This window comes from Lepidochelys kempii, chromosome 1, assembly GCF_965140285.1.
Source record: "Lepidochelys kempii isolate rLepKem1 chromosome 1, rLepKem1.hap1, whole genome shotgun sequence".
Lineage (NCBI taxonomy): Eukaryota > Metazoa > Chordata > Testudines > Cheloniidae > Lepidochelys > Lepidochelys kempii.
Genome location: NC_136380.1, coordinates 127,310,371 through 127,335,683, shown reverse-complemented (window position 1 = coordinate 127,335,683; position 25,313 = coordinate 127,310,371).

The following is a 25,313-nucleotide window of genomic DNA, read 5'->3' as shown; positions in this document are numbered from 1 at the left end:
GCTTGACCACCTTTTGCATGAAGATCATGACTTAACAGATCAAACCCAATGATCGTAAACTGATATGCTTCATTCAGTGCAACATGAATCTCCTGTAGGCAAATGACATCAGTTAGAACTTCCTTTGCCAGAACACCAATAAATTCAGGCTTGGCATCAGACATCCCTTCAGCATTCAGCTGGAGGACCTTAAGTGCCAGACCTATGACTAGAAAACCTATGACTAGAAGATGCTGAATAAATATAAGAAATTCAGAGAGAAATGGGAAGAAGTTCAATGGAAGTTAGGCTCCTAGACACTTGAAAATCCCAGTAGAAACTAATCTGCCTCTATAGACACCTAAACACCTTTAAAAACCTGGCCCCTAGAAGTCCCTGCAGTCTAGGCTGCAATCAGACTTAGGATGTGCAGCTCGTGAAGGTGTACCCACACTTGTTTTAATCCAGCTAGCTTGCTAAAAATAGCACTGAAGACATGGCAGCTTGGGCTTCAGCATGGACTAGCAATACAATTATGAACCCAGGAGGACTGTGCAGGCTTGTACAGGCTGTGCTGAAATCTGTGCAACTGTGTCTTCACCGCTATTTTTAGCTGCATTACGTAGGGTACTGCTAGCATGGATATGTACAAACTACAAATCACCCCTCTGATTACAAGGTACACATATCCTAAGCTTCATTGAAAATGAATGGGATTTAGGGTCTTATGTCACAAAGACTTCTGAAAATTGATCCCCAAATCTCTATCTCAGGAATCGATCCTGCTCCCATTAAAATTAATGGCAAAGCTCCTATTGACTTTAATGAGCAGAATCAAGCCTCTAACATTAAATTTCCTCTTTTGAGTTCAAGTCTGGTCCCATAGGGCCAGATTTTTCCTTCAGTTACACTAGTGCAAATCCAGAGAAACTCCTTTAAAGTCAATTTTGCCCTTAATGTTACTTCTTTGTGGTATGAAGACCACAGTATAGAGTTTAAGTTGATAATAAAATATTTTGTAATACAACTTTTACTGATAAGCAGTAAAGTTCTGCTGGCAGTTTATCCTGTGTTACTAATGTATTACTGTTATCATTGGCTTGGTATATATTTTTTCACAAATTGTAACTGCATATAGTACAGGACTTTAATGCCAAGTCAAAATGACTGTAACACAATTTTATGTTCTTTGTAGCCTCTACAAAGTCGTATTTTATAAACCTGTATTTTGATTTCTATTCTTTCTACAGTAATATGTTTCCACATGTTGATATCCATAAGTGTCATTTTCCCATAGGTTCCTCTTTTTTTGATTTGGTCATGATGAAAAAAATTAAATGTGACAAACTAAAACATTTACCAACTTTGATTCTTTCTCTTTTAGAACACTTGCATTCGAAAACAAATTATATGTATTAGGACTAAATCAGAAATGACAAAAATGGTAGCATAAGATACACCTTGACATTGGCCATCTCATGTAGTTCACTCATTGTAGAAGTGTGTAGTGGGAAAAGAAACTTGCAGGAGAACTTGAGAAAGTATAAGAAAAAGCAGGGTAGCCTTCTTACATTGACTTACCAATGTGCAACATCACCATGTTTGTCATCTCTGAATTTAGCCCTTTGATTCTCAAATCAAATTCTTTGTTGGTATAAAGTAGCACAGATCCTTTGGACCATCAGTGTCTGAACCTGTAAACTCTTACTCGCACTGTAGTTCTTTATTCTTGTGAGTAGTTCCATTGAGTAAAGGAGGTTAGCAGAACCACTTGTGTGATTAGGTTTACAGGATCAGGCTATTATTTGGTAATAGTTGTAGGAATAATTGTTTTAGAATTAATTTTGTTTTCTGGTCCTACAGTAAATGCAATCTCTAATTTAAAGAATGTATTTCTTGTTTTGGAATTTTTTTACTGCACATTAAAACTAAAGCAAAACATACTTTTTTGTGCTCATAAACTGTTTTTAATCTTTCATAATTGATACCATATTCGACAAAATAATTCTACTCATGCAACACTTAGAAATGTCTGAAAAAATATTTCCCTCCTCTTCTCTTGTGTCAGTTTAGTACCTTCAGGCTTACAGAGTGCACAGTTATAAAGATATGCAAAATAAATGTTTTACTTAATCAATTGGTACTGCCAATTACTTGATACTGTCAGCTATTGATAAAATTGCTGTCTATATTTTAATGCACTGTGATGACTTAAGATCTTGATCCTGCTATGAGCTCCACGCAGACAGACCCCTTCTCCTACACTGACCCCCATCCAAGTCAGTGGGGCTCCATGCATGCACAGGGACCTGACTTTGCAGAACTAAGTGTAGGACTGGGGCCCCAATCCAACTCCCATTGAAGTCAGTGGAAAGATTCAAATTGATTGTAATGGGGAATAGGTCAGGTCCTAAATGAGACAATAAATTATTCAAATCCAGTGGCAAATTGTGTTTACAGCATTACTGAGAAGCTCACACATTGTCAATGACTCCTGTAACAGAAGGAGTACAGGGTCTATCTGATTTGCTTCATGCTTAGCTACATGCCATACATAGTCAACTTCTCTCGAGCAATAGATTCCATGTGGTACTCGGCTATTGTAATTTGATGTCCAACATTTACTCCATTAAAATTACCTTTTATTTTAACAACACTTTTTAAAATCATAACATCCTTAAGCAACTTGGCTTCTACAGGCAGAGTTATTGTTACAATCGTGGAATGTAGTTACCGGTGGAAAATGAGCCTGGGACCAAAAAAAAAAAAAAAGAAAGAAAGCAGCAGCTTTCACCCACCCACACACACATACATATCCTTAATACTCTGTTTTTCTTATTCCATACTAGAAGAAGCATAAAGCAAAAACCAATATTTTTAAAGCAAAATTTGGTTCATGTCATCAGGGGGGAAAAAATCAAATGACTCAAGGGACTTCAAATAGGTGTTTTGAACAGCTAAGCTTCTCCAGTACAATCTGTGTTTCCATATCTCGTTGCTAATAGTACTTTCGGTTGTTTTTTTCTGCCATTCCTGCTTCCAGATAGCATTTACTGAGAACTGAAACAGGAACTACCTAAATGGATTTTCATCTTTGAAACATTGTTGCCAATGCTAACTTAAATTTTCCCATGATTATTTTTAACGTAGGGAGTTTAACCAATTAAAAAGGATGCATTTAAGGCACCCTTTCAAATTATATTTAAATATAAGTAGCAAAGTATAATTGTGATGGTCAGTGTCAAAGGAATCTTTGAGGAAGTATCCCATTATATGAAAAGTGGCAGTTGTCCTTTCATAGCTTTTTAGGGCACTCAGTCCTAAAATGGCTCTTCCTAGTCAATGGAATATCTATGAAAATGGTATCATTTCAATGAAAAGCTTATTTTTCAGCTGTGGTAGTTATTTATAATTTACAGAGCACTAGGACTGTATATGGCACTTTACAAAACACTTGGACAAATCCCCTTTACAAAATTCTTACAGTCTCAGACAAAAATGATATATCAGACAAGAAAGAGTTCACATGCAGAAGGCCTGGACACTTCAATAGTGAGTAGTTCAATGTATGGAGGCTGTGTATACCACACTACAAATCACAAATAATAGTAATGGAGACAAGACTAAAGGAGGACAGGTTTAAGGGTGGGTTAAGGAGAGAGACAAACATTAGGCTGCCAAATTATCTTACTCCCTTATCCCCTCCAAACCTAATGAAGAAGTTGACACAAGTTACAGCATATAGTTGTTATACTGCTTCTCCCTGAAGTCTTAGACCACCCAAGGGCATTTGTAGCTAGAGGGGCCCTGTCAAGGTTCCTCCCCCACTCTGAACTCTAGGGTACAGATGTGGGGACCTGCATGAAAACCTCCTAAGCTTACTTTCACCAGCTTAGGTTAAAACTTCCCCAAGGTACAAATTAATTTTATCCTTTGTCCCTGGATCTCCACTGCCACCACCAAACTTTAACTGGGTTTACTGGGAAACGTAGTTTGGACACATCTTTCCCCCCAAAATCCTCCCAACCCTTGCACCCCACTTCCTGGGAAAGGTTTGGTAAAAATCCTCACCAATTTGCATAGGTGACCACAGACCCAAACCCTTGGATCTGAGAACAATGAAAAAGCATTCAGTTTTCTTACAAGAAGACTTTTAATAGAAGTAAAGAAATCCCCTCTGTAAAATCAGGATGGTAGATACCTTACAGGGTAATTAGATTCGAAACATAGAGAATCCCTCTAGGCAAAACCTGAAGTTACAAAAAAGACACACAGACAGGAATAGTCATTCTATTCAGCACAGTTCCTTTCTCAGCCATTTAAAGAAATCATAATCTAACACATACCTAGCTAGATTACTTACTAAAAGTTCTAAGACTCCATTCCTGTTCTATCCCCAGCAAAGCAGCATACCAACAGACACAGACCCTTTGTTTCTCTCCCTCCTCCCAGCTTTTGAAAGTATCTTGTCTCCTCATTGGTCATTTTGGTCAGGTGCCAGCGAGGTTACCTTTAGCTTCTTAACCCTTTACAGGTGAGAGGATTTTTCCTCTGGCCAGGAGGGATTTTAAAGGGGTTTACCCTTCCCTTTTTATTTATGACAGGCCCCTAGCAACATGGCGTCTCTTGGAACAATGGTGTCTAAGGCCTGAGGGACCCATATCAAGCAAATCCCCTTGATTATGTACTCAGAGTGGAACCCATCAGTGTGTTTCAGGGAGGGTGGAAGGACATGCATGTGTGAGTGAAGAAAACCTGATCCCTCAGAAATAATAATTACTACTATATTCTAGGAGTGAACCTCACAAAATTTCCACTCCCCTACTAGGAAATAACCTGCTTTTGTTGTAAAGTACTTTGAGGGCCCATTTGGATTAATGGAGTTATATAATTGAAAGATCATTATCACAGCTAAAGAAAATTTTCTTCCTTTTACTTGTGGTTTCTGTGGATATTGAATACTTCCTGGCTCAGGTCATATCCTGGTTCTGCATTCAAACCAGCCTTGGATACTCATTTTCTGAATCAGTGAAAAAGTATCAGACTGGAAAAATTTCATTTTCCATAACTGGCTAGCACTGACTTAATTCTTACTCAACAGGAGTCAGATTTGTCTTGATGCAATGTCTATTTCCATTAAGGAAACCATCAAAACTACTGCTTCCAAGGATTGAGAGATGAATCACATTGTATCACAATGAATCTTTCTTCATCTTATTTAGCACCACTTCACTTCATGATAGCCCAGGATTTATAGATAAACAAAATCATCCTTTCTCTATCAAATGATTAGTACACAATCCCAATATATGTTCTGAATATATTTAAAAAGTCAGGGGACCAGATTCTCCAGTTTGCTCCCATGATTTTGAGCTACTCCAGGGAAGCAAGGCAGTTATAAACCCTGTTTAGCTGGCTGGTTAAGCCATATCTGTGGGTATTCTGCATCACTGGAATGGCTCAAAACAGCTGGAATATACAGGTAAATCTGGCCCAGTACTTGCAGACAGTGCAGGCCAGGTGAAATAAATGGTGTCATAATGGATTCCTGGTCCATGAGTAGAACTCCTAGGTGCTGCTGTAATAAAAATAGATAAGTAAATAAATAAATAATAGAGTTGTTTCGTAGATTGTGAACTCTTCAGGTCCAGGACTATGGATGAACTCCTGGCCTCATTGAATTCAATGGCAAAACTCTCATTGACTTCAATGAGACCAGAATTGCACCTCATTTTGTGTGTGTGTGTTTTTTACAATGCTTAATAAAATGGAGTCCTGATCCTGATTGGAGCCTCTGGATGCAATGAAAATATAAATATTAAATAATAGGTTTTATCTGTAAAGGCAAGAAATAGAAGAGTGTGTAAGAACGTGAAAGATAAAAGGAGGGAGGACTTATCTGTCTGTTTCACCCAGAAGCAGGCTAAGGAGGCCAATTAAAAATAAAAACATAATTTTGAAATCTATTTCAAACTATATTTATGGTCAGAAGTGCTAATTATTTTATGATCTCTCAGCAAAATGAGAGTTTTCCCATATATATTTCTAAAGCTAATACAACAAAATACACCTTGAGGAAAAGTTTTATAGCAAGAAGTATTTACATGTCCCCCAATACCATATTTCTAACTGTTTTTGTGATGTTGGCCTATATATAATGACAAAGAACTTGCCTACAGTTAAAGTAGGAGAGTCTCAGGGTCAAAGCCAACACTATTTTTGTTCCTTTTTGTAAGGTTTTCCAAGTATCAAAACTGCGACCAGGTTCTAATGCGATGCAAAATATTACAGATAATAAGCAGCCATAACAAAACCTGAAATGTATTTTGTTGTTCCCATTGTGGCTCTGATTTCCATAGGTGCAGAACTGAGCTAGATAAAGCCTTAACACCAAACTCCTTTTGATAATGCTTACAGGACTCTCATTTATTTTAATGGAAGACAAAGGTAGGCATCTGTGTGCAACATTTTTATTTGTGTCACTTGGGGCAGGGAATCATTTGTCTTTCTTTCCTGGTTCACTAATTAAGATTCACAATGAAGAAGACAGCTCTCTTTCTGGGAAGTCATTTCTCACTAGAGAAGGGCTTGCTTTGAAGATTTCCAGTATCTGATGAAAGATACAGGGGAGATGCTAATTAATTATTCTTACTATCCATTATTTTTACTATCCAAATTTTCTCTGTAGGTTCACCCCTTTGTTAGCCTTTACTACTGTCTACAAACACTAGTGACAGGAGTTATTTCGGGAAGATATTTTTATTTTTTTACATATATTTTTGCATTTTAAGTCAGGCAATATTTGTAACGACATGGCATTACAAATGACAGTCTTGAATAATCTATTTGCAAGTCCACATATCCCAGCACACCACGCAATGTTCCTAAAGCATGAAATGACATATGCAGATGGGGCACCGACACTGGTGCTCTTTCTTACCCAACCCAAGTGTTTTTTTCATGCACAGGAAATACATTCTGCCCAATGAAGCAATGGGGAGTCAAAGATTGTTCCAAAGTTTGGTTTCTATGAAATAGGAGATGTACAGTAGTTGTTGTAGACAACCCAGTGTGAGAATGAAGGTGTTAGTTTAAAACAGAAGAAATTTCTCCACACTCCTGCTCCGCTTTCTGTCACAGAAAATATGAAACTTTGTTTCCTTGGCCTTGAATATATTATCTATGACTGTGTATGAAAGCTACAGACTTCTAGCTCGCTGTCTTTGGGGATTTTCTGACATGCTTTTACCAAATGAACATATGGCAATGGCATAAAAGAGAGAGTGTGAATTCTGGAGTGGCTGTAAAACCAATTGATGCACTTGGATAGTTTGGAAATGCACCAAACAGACAGATGGATTCCAAAACTACAACTACTAATTTCATGAATTAGATCCTATTTTTTCCTCACTATTCAAGTTAATTTCAGGATTTCCTAACCACAATCTGCTTTGACATTAATGAAGCAGATTCTGATCTTGGTTACACAAATGCAACTGATAGAAGAATCTGGGAAGCTAAATCTAAACCACAATGGCGTTGTTCTGATGGTAAAATATATTCATTGTGCATACACTGAAACATGAATTGTATTGGAAAACAGAGTTATTTTTTACAACTAAGCAAAACCCTATGTATAGAAATGTGTCATATAAGAGTTATTTTTAATTCCAAAGATTCTGGCAAATACTCTTTGGAATTTCTGGGCACATATGTAGAAAATTCTGCATAATTCAATTGGAGGCACCTGCCAATGTCACGCCTAGCCAGCCTGTTTCTCATATATTTTAAAATATATTGTTGTCAGTACTGTTGCTTTCAAACAGGAATGGATACAATAATCAACTATTATTTGGCAGATAAGAAGGGTGTGAAAGAGAGACATGATCATTAAGAGATAATGATGGATATGAAGCTCTTGAAGTGATCACTTCTATTTAATAATCTCCTTTAAGAACCGAATCTCTGTCTAGCTGAGATATGCTCTCAATAAAACTGTGCCCATAAAGTTACTTTAAATACTATTTTTCCTCTTTGCTTGTGTTCTTTTTATTCCAGTCTACCTGTGCCATTCCAGCTTCACTATAGCTAGAATGGTTAGATCTAAATGCCTGTTTCCCTGGTGATAAGGATACTATACCAAAGAAAACATTTGGCTTGCTGCCCATCCTACTCTCCACCACCAAGTGAACATAAACATCAGCAGTTAATCATAATAATTAAATACAAGCACCACAAACGTTAGCTGATCTCTTCCTTAAATTGAGGTGTGACTTCAATGAGGACATCTCACCATATATAAAGTGAAGCAAACTCTGTAAAATCTTTTCAGCATTTTTAGGGTCCAAACATGCAATTTTTTACTGACATGCAGGTCTGGAAATGAAACCCCTCAAGGCTTCACCAATCTCAGTGGTACTCCTGATCTGAATGTGGACTGCTCTCCTGAGTAAGCATGTGCAGGGTAGGCTAGACATAAAAGGCAACATGTAGTATAGTTGTTGTCTCTAATAAATTGAAATGTTTAGCATTTCTGTCTCCGGTTTATAATTAAGACCCTACAGACAATTTAGCTAATTGGAAGATAATTAACATTAACTGTTGTTGCTGCTATTCCCTACATGTCATCACAAGCCAAGAGTAAATTACTGTGAAAGAAGAAGGCTGTTATGGAAGAATATGGTTGATGTTTGAAAAAGTTTACTGTGGGATTTGACTGCCAGGATTCCTTAATTGTCTTCTTTAATAACATATCTAGTAGTCCTCATTTGGAAAATTGTGAAAAGCTACATACCATAGTAAATAGATAAAATAATTACAGCTATAGGGGCCTCAGCTGTCTTTTGCTTTATCTATATTTGCTTTAAAAGCTAGGGAAACTGTCTGCCAGCCCCCAAACTGCAGGGAACTAATTTTAATGTGATGTTTTTGCTTGCTATTGTAATGATGTACGAATAATGGAAGACTGCACAATAATATGAGTGGGTAAAATTTTGAAAAGTGCCTAAGTCACTTAGTTGCCTATGTCTCAATGGTGGGTAGACAGGTTTTGAAAATGGGAATTAGGTGCCTTACTGACTGAGGTGCTTTTGAAAATGTTATTCAGTATCTTTACCTACTTCCTTTCAAAACATGTTCCAGGCCATTGGGGGCTGCGGGAACCAGCATGGGCCAAGGGATGTGCTGGCCACTGCTTCCCGCAGCCCCCATTGGCCTGGAACAGCAAACCACGGCCCGTGAGAGCTGCGATTGGCCAAACCTGCGGACACTGCAGGTAAACAAACCGTCCTGGCCCACCAGCGGGTTTCCCCGACAGGCTACGTACCACAGGTTGCCAATCCCTGGTGTAAACTGTGATTTTTTTTTGAAAATGAGTAGAGATGGAATGAGCCAGGGATGATTGCTTTTGCAAACCCTCAGCCATTATGTTTTGATTTTGCAAGTGTAAAATGATCCTTTGTTTCAGTTTCAGTTTTGGATTAATGGTCTACAGTCAGAAAGTAGTGAAAGAGGAGAGTGGTAATTTTAGATCTTCAGCCAAATTCTGCTTTGGCTTAAACCCCATACCCTCAGTTGTGTAGGTCAGGAAAGGATTTGTGCTTATGTTAAAGGAACTCTCTTCTGGTAAAAAGCTATAGAGAAACTAAGGAAAAGCATACTTGAATTTTGTATTTGAAAAAAAGACCACATAAAAGCCTTAAAATGTAATTTAATAGTGAAATGAACTGGCAAAAGTGCTTCCATCTCCTGGACTGCAGAAGTGCTTGCTTGATGGATTGTTCACACAAAACATGGAGGTGATTGTGCCTAAAATATAACATGGACATTCTTTTGTGCTGGTATAGACACAGGGTACCTTGGAAAATTTTGCCTAAAATATTTGAGAAAGGAGTTTGAAAAAATTGTGGTGTGAAAGTCATTTTTCTGTTCAAATTGGATTGCTGAAAATAGTAAAAGAAAGAAGAGTTCATAGTTAATCAACTGCCTCCCTTCTGGGTATCATAAATGAAAGTGTTGCCTTCAGAAAAACCAGATCAAAACTTGTTTCACAGCTTCAGGTCATGAATATGAAGGAAAAGCCCTGGCTGGGATGATTTAACTGGGAATTGGTCCTGCTTCGAGCAGGGGGTTGGACTAGATGACCTTCTGGGGTCCCTTCCAACCCTGATATTCTATGATTCTATGAAAGAGTCATCACAGTTAATAATAATCTTGTGGATAAGAAATCTTTTGATGCAGGTCACTAAGTTTGTAAGTTCATTATTTCAGAACTGAAGTAGGTAAAAGAAGTGAGAAAAGTATGGAATACAATCGTGTTTTAGTATCCTCCTTTCTTTTAAAGTATCTGCACATACTTATGCTTGGCACAGGTGAAAAGGGTGAGAGGTTAAAGCCACTGTTTCATCTCCCCTAATCCTGGGGTGGCTAGAGGTCATAACAGCCCCCAACACAAGTTAGAGCAGAAATAATTCTCTGGGGAATGTTTTGCTGGCTGACTCAGGACTGCCAGAGCACATCCAACACACTCTAATTCCACCCCCTCTCTCCCTGACATGTCTTCTCAATGCCTTTTATTCTAGCTTTGATGTTCACTTTATGCTGGAGATGGGATAAATGGGTACCATAAAGCCATCTGAGGATTCCCTCATTCCACGGCAATCCTTTTAAGGCTGGTTTAAGGTCACTGCTCCAGTGACACACAGGAATTGGAGGCAGGCAAGGATCCAGGATAGATAAAAATCATTTAAAACAATTTTTAAAAAAATCAGATTTTTTATTTAAATCAGATTTTTTGATAAAATGCTTTTTGAGGAAAAACCTATCTAACGAGAGTTTTAATTAAGATACATTATAGCTCAAAGATATCTCATCATGGAATAGGGATTATAAATTCTACTTCTATAGTATGAGACAATATATTCATGTAATGTTTAAGAAAAGTTTTGTAAATGAGTTCCAATAGTTCATGGATTAGGGACCCAATTTTCTGGAATTCCAGGGGTTTCTGTATAGATTATTTAGGTTAATCTTTCTATCTACCCAATGGGACTCAATGCTCAGTCTAGAAGATACCATCAGAGATGCTCAGTTTTGCAGTTCTCAAACTGTGGATTTGTGTCTCCAGAGACAACATGCTTGTCAACAGCAAAAATGTTTTTAAATAAATAATATATAGAGGTAAGAAATAACAGACCTCAACCCTATTGTCCCTCTGCAAACCTGTGTACAGAGTCAATCCCTTACCTTTCTCTAAAAGTGCAAAGTTTCAAAAAGTTCAATGAATAGAAGATTGTTGCGGGCGCATTAGATCTGGACAAGGAGAAGAACTCTGGAGATAAATGTGAGAAGGGAGGGTCAGGCAGTAGAAACAAAAGTGAAACTGAGCAGCATATTCTAGAAGTCTTGATGGCTTTCTGAATGTGGTCTTCATTGATTTGAGATCTACCATACCTTTCTCTCACTAGAAGGGAAAACCTATAATGGCAGCAGGCAGTAAAAGAGACCCAGTTCGGAACTATTTTAATGAAGTTCCTCTACCTGTGGGTAAGAGAGGCATGTGTGCAAAATGCAAACAGTGCAACAAAGAAATACAAGCCCTGGTTGCCCGAATAAAACAACATCATGAGAAGTGTTCCTTCTCAGGAGGAAGCTGCATTGAAGATGATGAAAGGAACATATCTGAACATGCAGGATCTTCAGGTTGGTAACAACCAACAAGGATGTACTTTTATGTAGAAATCCATGATGAAATCAAGTCTTCCTGACTAGTGATTTAAATCAGATCCACCCTGCAAGGATCTGACCCATAATTTTTAAAGAACTTCTTCCACATTTATTTCAGTTTACTTACTGGTAAAGCTGTTAGTGACTCACCACTGTTCAGAATCCTCTCAAAAGCAAACAGATTAAATCATACTAGGTTTCTTCATTTCTCCCTCCTTCACTCAACTCATCTTTCTATAAGTAACCAGTTTAACTAACATCTACCTGCTAGGCTCAGCCTCGGGGCTGCTATCGTCTTTGAAGTGGGAGTAGATTAAAGCACACTAACTGTTAGTGCACATCAGCAGGGTCCACATGGACAATGAGTGCACTGTAGGCTAGCATGAGGTGGATACACTCCCCAGCTTGCCGCAAACTAAACATTCCTGCAGACAAGCTCTAAAATGATTTAGGAGTGACTTTGGCATTTAGGGGCTACATTTCCAAAGGTATTTAGGCACCTAAAGATGGAGGTAGACACTTAGCAGGATTTCAAAAGCAGCTAAATAGTGCTAGAACGAGTATATCTACTCATGCTGGAAATCACCCCCCCCCCAACTCCATGTGTAGAGGTACGCTATGAGACTTAGGCTTCTAAGTGCCTAAATCATTTTTGGGAAAATGCCATTTAGGATCTTAAATCACATAGGTGAGTTGGAGAATTTTTCCTTAAATTAAATCAAAATTAACTACATCACACTTTGCTTAAGGAATAATTAATTAATTCATGCTGGTCTCCCTTGAGTCACTGTAAAACATAGATTGAAAATTTGTCCCTGCCTTGAAGAGTTACAGGCTAGCTGAGAAGACGCAACAAAAGGTTGTGGCAAACTATTTGGAGGAGCAGGGAAGGAAGGGTGAGGGAAACACAGGCAAAATATGTACACAGCTAGATGGTTTGAAGTTGGGTAACTAAAAAAATGATATACATAAACAAAAAATAAAATATATATTAGATGTCTGTACAGGCCAATTACCTAGCTGTTACCAGATGGTAGTTTCCTGTATGTGTCACATTACAAGTTAATCTTGAAGAGGGATTTGGAGGGGGACAGAGTATAGTGGCTTTATGGACTAGTTCAGAGAAGGGATTCTATACATGTAGATGATTAAAAGGGCAAAGATGCTTGTGATAGTAGTGTGGATGAAGAGAAGAATGCATTTTAAAGATATTATTTAAGAAAAAGTGGCAAGATTCAGACAGTCTGGATGTGCAAGTCGAGAGATGGGCAGAATCAATGACGAAGTTAAGATTACAGGCCAGAGTGACTGAGAGTATGGTGTGTAATGAACAGTGACAGTGAAAGAGGGGAATATGGAAAACAATAACTCTGTTTTGGCCATATTAAGTTTAAATCAATTAAAAGAGATTCATGAAGAGATACTAAAGTGAAAGGTCAATATATAGGCTTGGATATAGGGAATCTACCCAAAAGTGGAAAAGAAGATTTGCGAGTGATAAGCTGAGAGATGTTATCTAAGGACACATCTCTGTGAGACACCTATGAAAAGTGAGGAAGAAGAAAAGCAGGAGTGACTAAAAAGAGATGCTGAGGGCTCAACCAGAGAGGCCGGAGGAGAGCTAGGAAAAGATGGAGTGATAAAAGTCAAGGAAGGACAAGATTTCAAGAGGGAGAATATGATCAACATTGCCCAAGGCAGCAGAGAGGTTAGGAAGGAGGAGGATGAAGAAAAGACCTTGAGCCCTGGTCTACACTAGGACTTTAGGTCGAATTTAGCAGCGTTAAATCGATGTAAACCTGCACCCATCCACATGATGAAGCCCTTTATTTCGACTTAAAGGGCTCTTAAAATCGATTTCCTTACTCCACCCCTGATAAGTGGATTAGCGCTTAAATCGGCCTTGCCGGGTCAAATTTGGGGTACTGTGGACACAATTCTACGGTATTGGCCTCCGGGAGCTATCCCAGAGTGCTCCATTCTGACCGCTCTGGACAGCACTCTCAACTCAGATGCACTGGCCAGGTAGACAGGAAAAGAACCGCGAACTTTTGAATCTCATTTCCTGTTTGGCCAGCGTGGCAAGCTGCAGGTGACTATGCAGAGCTCATCAGCAGAGGTGACCATGATGGAGTCCCAGAATCGCAAAAGAGCTCCAGCATGGACTGAACGGGAGGTACGGGATCTGATCGCTGTATGGGGAGAGGAATCCGTGCTATCAGAACTCCGTTCCAGTTTTCGAAATGCCAAAACCTTTGTCAAAATCTCCCAGGGCATGAAGGACAGAGGCCATAACAGGGACCCGAAGCAGTACCGCATGAAACTTAAGGAGCTGAGGCAAGCCTACCAGAAAACCAGAGAGGCGAATAGCCGCTCCGGGACAGAGCCCCAAATATGCTGCTTCTATGATGAGCTGCATGCCATTTTAGGGGGTTCAGCCACCACTACCCCAGCCGTGTTGTTTGACTCCCTCAATGGAGATGGAGGCAACACGGAAGCAGGTTTTGGGGACAAAGAAGATGATGATGAGGAGGAGGTTGTAGATAGCACAGCAAGCAAGCGGAGAAACCGGTTTTCCCGACAGCCAGGAACTTTTTCTCACCCTGGACCTGCAGCCAGTACCCCCCGAACCCACTCAAGGCTGCCTCCTTGACCCGGCAGGTGGAGAAAGGACCTCCGCTGAGTGTACCTTTTAAAATACTATACATGGTTTAAAAGCAAGCATGTGAAAGGATTACTTTGCCCTGGCATTCGCGGCTCTCCTGGATGTACTCCCAAAGCCTTTGCAAAAGGTTTCTGGGGAGGGCAGCCTTATTGCGTCCTTCATGGTAGGGCACTTTACCAGGCCAGTAACACGTACTCGGGAATCATTGTACAACAAAGCATTGCAGTGTATGTTTGCTGGCGTTCAAACAACATCCGTTCTTTATCTCTCTGTGTTACCCTCAGGAGAGTGAGATATCATTCATGGTCACCTGGTTGAAATAGGGTGCTTTTCTTCAGGGGACACTTAGAGGAGCCCGTTCCTGCTGGGCTGTTTGCCTGTGGCTAAACAGAAATGTTCCCCGCTGTTAGCCATGGGGAAGGGGGAGGATTGAGGGGGTAGCCACACAGTAGGGGGCAGCAAAATGCGACCTTGTAACGAAAGCACATGTGCTATGTATGTAATGTTAACAGCAAAGTTTACCCTGAAAGAGTGTAGCCACTGTTTTATAAAACGTGTCTTTTTAAATACCGCTGTCCCTTTTTTTTTTCTCCACCAGCTGCATGTGTTTCAATGATCACAGGATCATCTCCTTCCCAGAGGCTAGTGAAGATTAGAAAGAAAAAAAAAACCACACTCGTGATGAAATATTCTCTGAGCTCATGCTGTCCTCCCACACTGACAGAGCACAGACGAATGCGTGGAGGCAAATAACGTCAGAGTGCAGGAAAGCACAAAAAGCAGGAGGAGAGGTGGCAGGCTGAAGAGAGTAAGTGGTGGGCTGAAGCCAGGGCTGAAGCTCAAATGTGGTGGCAGCGTGATGAGAGGAGGCAGGATTCAATGCTGAGGCTGCTGGAGGACCAAACCAGTATGCTCCAGTGTATGGTTGAGCTGCAGCAAAGGCAGCTGGAGCACAGACTTCCACTACATCCCCTGTGTAACCAACCGCCATCCTCCCCAAGTTCCATAGCCTCCACACCCAGACGCCCAAGAACGCGGTGGGGGAGCCACCAGCCAACCAGCCACTCCACCACAGACGATTGCCCCCCCCAAAAAAGAAGGCTGGCATTCAATAAATTTTAAAGTTGTAAACTTTTAAAGTGCTGTGCTTAAAGTGCTGTGTGGCATTTTCCTTCTCTCCTCCACCACCCCTCCTGGGCTACCTGCGTAGTCATCCCCCTATTTGTGTGATGAATGAATAAAGAATGCATGAATGTGAAGCAACAATGACTTTATTGCCTCTGCAAGCAATGATTGAAGGGAGGAGGGGAGGGTGGTTAGCTTACATGGAACCAAGGGGTGGGGGGTTTCATCAAGGAGAAACAAACAGAACTTTCACACTGTAGCCTGGCCAGTCATGAAACTGGTTTTCAAAGCTTCTCTGATGCGTACTGTGCCCTCCTGTGCTCTTCTAACCGCCCTGGTGTCTGGCTGCACATAACCAGCAGCCAGGCAATTTGCCTCAACCTCCCACCCAGCCATAAACGTCTCCCCCTTACTCTCACAGATATTGTGGAGCGCACAGCAAGCAGTAATAACAGTGGGAATATTGGTTTCGCTGAGGTTTAAGCGAGTCAGTAAACTGCGCCAGCGCGCCTTTAAACGTCCAAATGCACATTCTACCACCATTCTGCACTTGCTCAACCTGTAGTTGAACAGCTCCTGACTACTGTCCAGGCTGCCTGTGTATGGCTTCATGAGCCATGGCATTAAGGGGTAGGCTTGGTCCCCAAGGATACATATAGGCATTTCAACATCCCCAACAGTTATTTTCTGGTCTGGAAATAAAGTCCTTTCCTGCAGCTTTTGAAATAGACCAGAGTTCCTGAAGATGCGAGCGTCATGTACCTTTTCCCAGCCATCCCACGTTGATGTTGGTGAAACATCCCTTGTGATCCACCAGAGCTTGTAGCACTATTGAAAAGTACCCCTTGCGGTTTATGTACTCGGCGGCTTGGTGCTCCAGTGCCAAGATAGGGATATGGGTTCCGTCTATGGCCCCACCACAGTTAGGGAATCCCATTGCAGTAAAGCCCTCCCCTATGACCTGCACATTTCCAAGGGTCACTACCCTTGATATCAGCAGATCTTTGATTGCGTGGGCTACTTGCATCACAGCAGCCCCCACAGTAGATTTGCCCACTCCAAATTGATTCCCAACTGACCGGTAGCTGTCTGGCGTTGCAAGCTTCCACAGGGCTGTCGCCACTCGCTTCTCAACTGTGAGGGCTGCTCTCATCTTGGTATACATGCGTTTCAGGGCAGGGGAAAGTTCCATGAAAGTGCCCTTACGCATGCGAAAGTTTCGCAGCCACTGGGAATCGTCCCAGACCTACAACGCTATGCAGTCCCACCCGTCTGTGCTTGTTTCCCAAGCCCAGAATCAGCGTTCCACAGCATGAACCTGCCCCATTAGCACCATGATGCATGCATTGGCAGGGCCCATGCTTTCAGAGAAATCTGTGTCCGTGTCTTGATCACTCACGTGACCGCGCTGACATCGCCTCCTAGCCCGGTATCACTCTGCCAGGTTCTGGTGCTGCATATACTGCTGGATAATGTGTGTGGTGTTTAATGGGCTCCTAATTGCCAAAGTGAGCTGAGTGGTCTCCATGCTTGCCTTGGTATGGCATCCGCACAGAAAAAAGGCATGGAACGATTGTCTGCCGACGTGGCCAGGAGCACCTCGGACATGACAATGACTGCTACCAGTCGTATTGCACCATCTGCTGCCACAAGGCAAGGGGTTGCTGCTACTGTGTAGCAATGCAGTACAGCGTCTGCCAGCACCCAGGAGACATAGGGTGATGGTTACCTGAGCGGGCTCCTTGCTTGCCGTGATATGGCGTCTGCACAGGTAACTCAGGAAAAAAGGCACAAAACGATTGTCTGCCCTTGCTTTCATGGAGGGAGGGAGGGAATGGGGGCCTGACGATATGTACCCAGAACCACCCGCGACAATGTTTTAGCCCCATCAGGCATTGGGATCTCAACCCAGAATTCCAATGGGCAGCAGAGACTGCGGGAACTGTGGGATAGCCACCCACAGTGCAATGCTCCGGAAGTCGACTCTAGCCTCAGTACTGTGGAAGCACTCCGCCGAGTTAATGCACTTAGAGCATTTTCTGTGGGGACACACACACTCGAATATATAAAACTGATTTCTAAAAAAAGACTTCTATAAATTCGACCTAATTCCGTAGTGTAGACATACCCTGAGAGTGAGTCACTAGATACTTCAATGAGAGCAGTTTCAGTAGAGTGGAGAGGGAAGAAACCAGATTGGAGGAGATCAAGGAAGGAGGTGGAGGAGAGGAACTTGAAGCAACCGTTTTAGATAGCAAGTTCAATGAGTTTAGCATTGAAGTAATGAAGGGCCATGGCATTAGATGAGAAAGAAGTGACCTTAGGACTTTTTTTAAAGGGTGGGAGGGATTAAATTGTGAGGGGAAGGAACCTGATGAGAATGAGAGATAAAGGGGAGAGAAGAAGGGAGGAAGCTTAAGGGCAAGAGAGGTCATGAGGCAAAAATGGATTGCTGCAGTAGATGGAAAAGTCAGATGAGGAAAGCAGGACAGAAACCTCAGCATCACTGACAAGGAAGTGTGGTAAACCCAGGACAAACAGCTACAAGAGGGGGGTAGTAATTAGTCCCAGGGGATTAAAAGGCCCCTCCCTATCCACTAAGGAGAGAGAACCAGGGGGCAATAAGGTTCAGCTGGAAAACGGGTTGCTAGGAAACCAATTAGGTTCAGCTGACTCCAACTACATGGGGCCTTTTTAAACCCTCCCCTGGGTGGTAGGAGGGGGAGAGTGAGGAAGTGAGAGGAGCAGGGAAGCTGCCAGTGGGCTGTTTGCAGCAAGACACTAGACCTTCCCAGTAGGGAGGCTGCACTCACTCCCCAGAAGGGAAGGAAAACAAGCACAAGGGACTGACTGACTGACTGACTGACTGACTGACTGAGGAGAGGAGTGCCACCTATAAGGATTCGCCTTGCCCCAAACCTGAGTCTCCAAGGCTAAAAAGGACTGAGCCTACTGAGGTGAACAAGGTATTTTTCCACAGAAGGTAGGAGAAAGAGATGATGGGGGGGAAAAAGGGGAGAGTGGAGAGGTGACATCAGATCTTATCACTTTTTCTGAAAGATTCAGAAATAACCTTTGCAGAGAAGGAACAGAAGATAGGTAGAGGTGGTTTTAGAAAGAAGTCAAAGGCAGTGAACAGTGCCTAGGACTGCAGGTGTGGGATGCAGTGGGGGGTGGGGCAGAGGCAGAGAAGAAGAACTGCTTGGAAGGTGGCAGAACTGAACAATGAAAGAATGAATCTGTAGCGTAGGAATTCCATGTGGTTATGAGCTTTTCTCTAGAGGTGATCGGCAGCCCAGGAACAGGACTAGAAGAAGCCAAGGTTGGGAGTTGGTGGACCATGCACGGCAGTGGAAAAGAGGGGCAAAGAAGCCCAAGGTGGTGGCAAAGTGGAGCAAACAGACAGAAGAGGAGGAGACAGAGTGTCATAGAAGTCCTGGACATTGTTCTACCACTTTACCTGAACACTCTTCCAGAGGAATGACCTCTAAGGCAAGTTCATTCTCCCTTCTCATTCAAACCTTGACCATTCTGCTAAATCTGGCAAGAAAGATATATGTTTAGTGCTGAGATTTGGGGGGGGGGGATTTACCCAGTCAGCAGACAGTGCACTGAAACTACCACCTCCTTTCACATAAGCCAATACAAAGTAATTTCCCTGGGCTGGCTATATACTGTTAATCTAGAGACACTCTGTAGCCTATTACCAATCTTTTGAAGCATACCATCCGTCAAAGCATTAATGTATAATAAATCTCAGAAAGTCCCAAGAACAGTTTAAAAGAAATCTTGATTTTCATTATAATGTCCGTATCTTAAATACCAGTCACAAAAGTAAACCACTTGAGCTCATCCACACTCTAATTTATCTAACATTTGGTTAGTGGAACAAGATTTTCTTCTCTTCATTTACAGGAAACCAAAAGTGGGATTCAAGCACTTTACAGAAAATGACAACTTTGACTGAAAAATTAACTTTTAACAGTTCACAACCACAAATTCCAAGATGGTAAGCAGTTGGAAATGGAGGGGGGAAAACTTGCAAGGCTTGGAAAAAATGCTTTTCCGGCTGACCTTAAAAAAAAAAAAAATTATAGGAATTGGCTTGCTGCTGTTATACTTATTCCAAGTTGTGAAAACTATCCAATGAATGGCTGCTTGCCATCTGTTATAATAAATTTCAAACATACCTCATAATTCCATTTCCTTTCACCCACCTTCTTTTTATTTTAACCTACCAACTTATTTAAACTAAGAATTTTGATTATTTCAAAATGACTGCTGTTGTCAAAGAATTTAAGGTTAAGGTTTCACTTGGGTGCTAAAAGCCTGAGTCCAATTGCACTCTTTTATAGGAGAGTGTAGCAGGGTCTTATTGGCAAATGTGGGAGATGAGCAGGCACAAGCCTGCCCACTTCAAAAGGCCCCTCCCCCAGCCTAGCGGGTGGGACCACTGCACCCAGGGACCAAGTAAATGCGGGGGACAACTAATGAAAAACAGGGGTCAGAGTGAAGGTCATAGGTTCAAAACAAGGATACCAGATAGGGACACCTAGCAGAGAACCCCAGACAGCGCCCACTGCTCCTCAAAGCTGTCAAGGGAGCCAGCGGATGCTGCCCAGTGGAACTCTGCCCGGATGCATGAAACTAGGGAGGAACGGAAATAGCCCCCACAGAGCACCCCCTCGTCCAACATCCTCCTCCTGGTATTATAGATGGAAACTTTGACCAGGGCCAGGAGGAGGTTGACGAGGAGGTCTCGCAACTTTGTGGGGCCACGGATAGGGTGTGCAAAGAGGAACAAGTGCAGCCAGAACCTCAACAAGAGGTTCTGGAGGAGCAGGAATAGGGGCTGCAACCTGGTGCATTCGAGATAGGCATGCACCAGGTTCTCCCTCACGTCGAAAAAAGGGGCAGGACTTGGGTAGTGGGGTGAACCACGCCAAGTGCATGCCCATGCTCGTGGCTCCAGGAAGGAGCCGCCATCCAGTGTCCCCGGTGGGCCGTGGGACCAAGGTGGAATAAAGGCTGGCCCACCGGGGCTCCTCACCCTCTTGGGTTGGAAGATAGTCCCACCATTTGGTGTCGGGGCGGGACGCGAGGGTGAGGAAGTGCAGTGTGTGGAGCACGAGCGTGTACAGATGGTTTCTGGGTGCGGTTTGAAATGGGACCAGCTGCAGGGTATGCAGCTGGCTTGGAGTGTGGGAGCAGGGAGGCCAGGGGGGGCTCATGGAACACGAGTCCAAGAAAAATTTCCAGAGGGCCAGGGGTGAGGAGTGGGCGGGGAGCACCCTCTCGCAGGGCTCACCACAGGAAAATGAGAGAATCGGGTGACAAGGCAGCCTTCACCTCCTGGAGTACACGCTTGGAGGTCAGAAAGGTGGAAAGCCCCATGCATCGTCCTAGCACGCAGGGCTCCACCCAGTCCCCCCTGTCATAGTCCAGGAGGTCTCCAACTCTGGTGGTTTCTGCCAGGACCAACCTCCGACACACCAAGGGAGGCTCCGCCACCTGCACATGGAGATAGAGGTTGTGTAGCAGGGGCCACAAAGGTGGCCACAAAGGACCTGGTCACCGAAAAAAAGCTTCCAGGTCCGGAGGAGGTCCTGGTAGAAGACCGGCAGTTCTGAGAGGTTTCACAGAAGACCTCTCGGATGGAGAAAAAAGAGCTGCCAGTCATATCTGAGCCCTCAGAGGTGGCGGAGGAAGGCGTGTGCCAATGTGCTCCATGCTGGACTACCTGCACCATAAAGGAGCCTCTGCAGGGCCTGGAGGTGGAAAACATGGACCTGGCTGCGCAAGCAAACCAGGCCCTGTCCTCCCTCCTCCAAAAGAAGACTCAGGACCCCTGCAGAAACCCAGTGCAGTCCCGGCCAGAAGAACTCCAGAGCCATCCTCTGGAGCCTGGCCAGGATCCTTGGGGCTGAGCTCAGGGTGTTGAGTCGGTGCCAGAGCATGGACAGGACCAGTTGGTTCAGCACCAGCACCCTCCCTCGCAGGGAGAGACACTGGAACAGTCCTGTCCATCTCCACAGCCGCTCACCCACCCTGGCCTCCAAATCCTGCCAGTTCTCCGGCGGAGAAGGATGTGTGGTGGATAGATAAATGCCAAGATAGAGCAGGGGACCCGTGCTCCACCAGATGGCTTGAAGCGTGGGTGGGAGGGTGCTCGCCTGCCACCCGTCCCAGACCACCAGGCCAGAGCTCTTGACCCAGTTGACCCGGGTGGAGGAGGCCACCAAGTAAACGGCCTGGCAGGTCTCCACCCACATCAGGTCGTCCGGGTTCTGGACCATGAGGAGCACGTCGTCAGCATACACCGACAGGACGAGCCGCAGCTCCGGCTCCCGAAGCGCCAACCCCATCAACCTCTGGCGAAGGAGACTGAGGAAGGGCTCGATCGCCAGAGCAACAGCTGGCCCAAGAGGGGGCACCCCTGCCATACTCCCCGCCCAAAGTTGACCGGTTTGGTCAGGGTACAGTTGAGCCTGACCAGACACTCCATCAGTGTACAGCACCTGGAGAGAGCCTACAAACTGGGGCCTGAAGCCAAACGCCCACGGGGTGCCCAGGAGATATCCTTGGTCCACCCTGTTGAACGCCAGGGATAGGAGGGCAAACAGACCATCCCTACGCCCCAGCTCCAAGAGGTCCCAGACCAAATACAAGTTGTCAAAGATGGTCCATCCCGGGACAGTGTAGGTCTGGTCGGGATGGACCACGTCCACCAGCACAGACCCCAGCCGCAGCGAGATGGCCTTCGCTACGACCTTATAGTCCGTGCTGAGGAGCAAGACGGGACGCCAATTCTGTAGATCATGGGGGTCCCCCTTCTTCAGAAATAAGGCAAGCACAGCTCACCTGCACGAGAGAGGGAGGACCCCGCTTTGCAAGGACTCGGCCCAGACGATGACAAGGTCCGGGCCAAGGACGTCCCAGAACACGCAGTAGAACTCCACGGTCAGCCCGTCCATGCTCGGAGATTTATTAGTGGGCATGCGACAGAGGGCTTCTGACAGCTCTGCCAGAGAGAGAGGCAGCTCCAGCCAGTCTCGGTCGCCCGCGCTGACCAGCGGGAGTTCGGTTCAGAGCACCCTGCGAGTATCGGTGTCTGTCAGATTCAGGGAGAAAAGGCTAGTGTAGAAGGCTCTGGCCCTTCCACACATCTCCTCCGGATCCGTGACGGGGGTCCCGTCCTCCACCAGGAGGCAGGTAACGTGCTTTTTGGCCCCCCTCCTTTTCTCCAGAGCCAAGAAGAAGCAGGAGCCACGATCCATCTCCCGAAGGAGGCGGATGCAGGATCGAACAAAAGTGCCCCAGGCTTGATGGTCCTCCAGGGCCCGGAGCTCCTCCCAGTACGCTGCACGGAGGGGTGGATCCTTGGGGCCGGAGGCCAGACACCACTCCAGCTCTAAGACCTCCCGCTCCAACTGCCCTATCACCGCATCCCTCCTCAGGGTGGCGCCCCAGCTGTAGTCTCAGCAGAAGAGCCCTGTGCACACCTTCCCCACATCCCACCACCGCCTCACCGAGGGAAAGGCATGCCGCTGCCCCCATCAGGCCAGCCAAAACTCCCGGAAGGACGCCACGAAGCCCACGTCCTCCAGCAAGCTGTTGTTAAAATGCCAATAGGCTGGCCCTGGCCTCTCCGAACTGAGAGAGGCTGTCACGGTCACCAAGTGGTGATCCAAGAATGGGGCCAGGTGGACACCGGAGGCGTGGGCTCGTGCCAGATGGAAGTGTGAGAAATAGATGCAATCCAACTGGGAGTGGTGTGACCAATCCTCCTCCACCCAGACATAGGTAAAGGTGACATCATCGTCCGGGGGGTGGTCGCACCAGACGTCTACCAGGGAGTGATGGTCTACAATCTCCCTGAGGATGCCCACGGCTGCCTGCGATGTCTCAACTCCTGAGCGGTCCCAGTCCTCGAGGGTGGTGTTGAAGTCCCTGCCCAGGATCAGGCACTTGTGAGGATCCAGGGTGCTGAGGAAGGCCGACATCTGCCGATAGAAATGCACTCATTCCGGGCCCGTGTTCAGGGCATAGACTTGACCAGGTTTAATACCAGCCACTGCATGCGGGCCCGGACGTGCAGTAGGCGACCTGGCACAACCTTTGCTACCCCTAGAACCTCGGGCCATAGCTCAGGGGAGAACAGAGAAGCCACCCCAGCCAAATGAGCACCAAGGTGGCCAAAGTAAACCTCATCCCCCACTCCAGCTGTCAGCTAGCCTTGATGGCTGAAGCCATGTGGGTCTCCTGGAGGAAGATCAGAGTACCCCACCTCCCAAAGGAAGGAGAGCACCTCGCTCCTGTGGAGACCCACGCTACAGCCCCTGATGTTCAATGTAGCAAAGATGGTGTCCTTCATAGGGAGGGCTGGGGCATATCCTCACGGGCAGGGTGATCGACAGCCTCCAGTGGGCCCCACAACAACCCATGTTCGACCACAAAGGTCATCAGGGAGTTGCAGAACTTGTGATCCCGCTGGTAGGCCGCGAGGCCCTGCCTCCCAGTCTCTCTCCTCTCCCCCAGGAGGGCCTTCACGGCCCGGAGGATGTGGTGGAAGTCCCCCCAGCGCTGGAGGGCGAGCTGCACCTTGACCTTTGAGCCATGGGTGTCCAGCAGGAAACAGCACAGCTCTTCCTTCAGCCCAGAGGGGGATGTGGCAACCAACCCGCTGCCGTCCTCCGGTGGGGCCCGCAAACAACCCTTGCGGCCTGCAGAGACGGACAAGCAAGGGGCGGAGCCCTAGCGTGGTTGTGCCTGGCAGCCCGTCCCCATCCCCGGCATGGGAGGGAGTGGCAGAGGGAATAGTGCAGCCCCCACGGTGTTGGAAAAAGGGGACACGAAAACCGCCCCCTGAGGGTTGTTCTCAAATACTGACGTAAATTCAGTCCCCACGGCCCCAGAGTCCTCCCTGCCAGCAACCGGGGCAGTAATAGCCTCAGTAAAAATGGCGGCAGGGGGGCACAGATGGAAAAGGGGCCAGGGGAACTCCTACAGAGGCCTCCTCAGGAGGGGACTCAACAAGGGGAGCGGTGGTGTCTCCGTCCGCTGCCATAGCTACCGTGGCCGGCGTCTCCTGCTGGGCTCCATCTGGGGGCGCGGTGGAAGTAGTAACAGCATCAGCCCCCCCACAGCATTTTTTGGGGGGCCTTCTCTCCCTCTTTGTCAGAGGGGAGGAATCGAGCCCGTGATTTACGGGCGCCGCGCTTCCCCCGGACGAGCACCCAACCCTCCGAAGTGGAGGTGGAGGGCTGGTCAGCAGGGGCAGGGCCAGCGGGCAAGGGCGATCATTCCAGGGTTTGGGGCAGCAAGGGCGGGACAACAGGGGGAAGGGAAACCTCCCCCAGGGGCGGGCCCTCAGCCGGCAAAGGTCTTGCCGCCCTCTCCTCCACAGGAGGAGGGGCAGTGGCAGCAGCAGCCGGGCTACCAGGGTCGCCGGCGGTGACAGGGCCGGTGCCCTCCTGGGTCCTGGAGGCTTCTCCGGGCCGGGCCAGAGGGAAGTCCTTCCGGACGTGCCCCATTGCCCAGCAGAGAAAGCACCAGGCCTCCCCCATCGAATAATGGGCCCAGTAATGGGCCCCCTGATAGGGCACCAAGAAGGACCCCTCGAGTGCCACCCCGCCATGCGTCACGGGCGGCACTTGGATCTGCACCTGCCGGCAGAAGGACAGAACGTGGCAGAGGGTGGGGTCCTTGCAGCCCAGCGGGAGAGGGCTGATGATGGAAATGGGCATCCCCAGGATAGAGAGGGCAGGCAACCGGGCAACGTTGGGCAGAAAAGGCAGGACGGATGTCAGTACCACCAAGT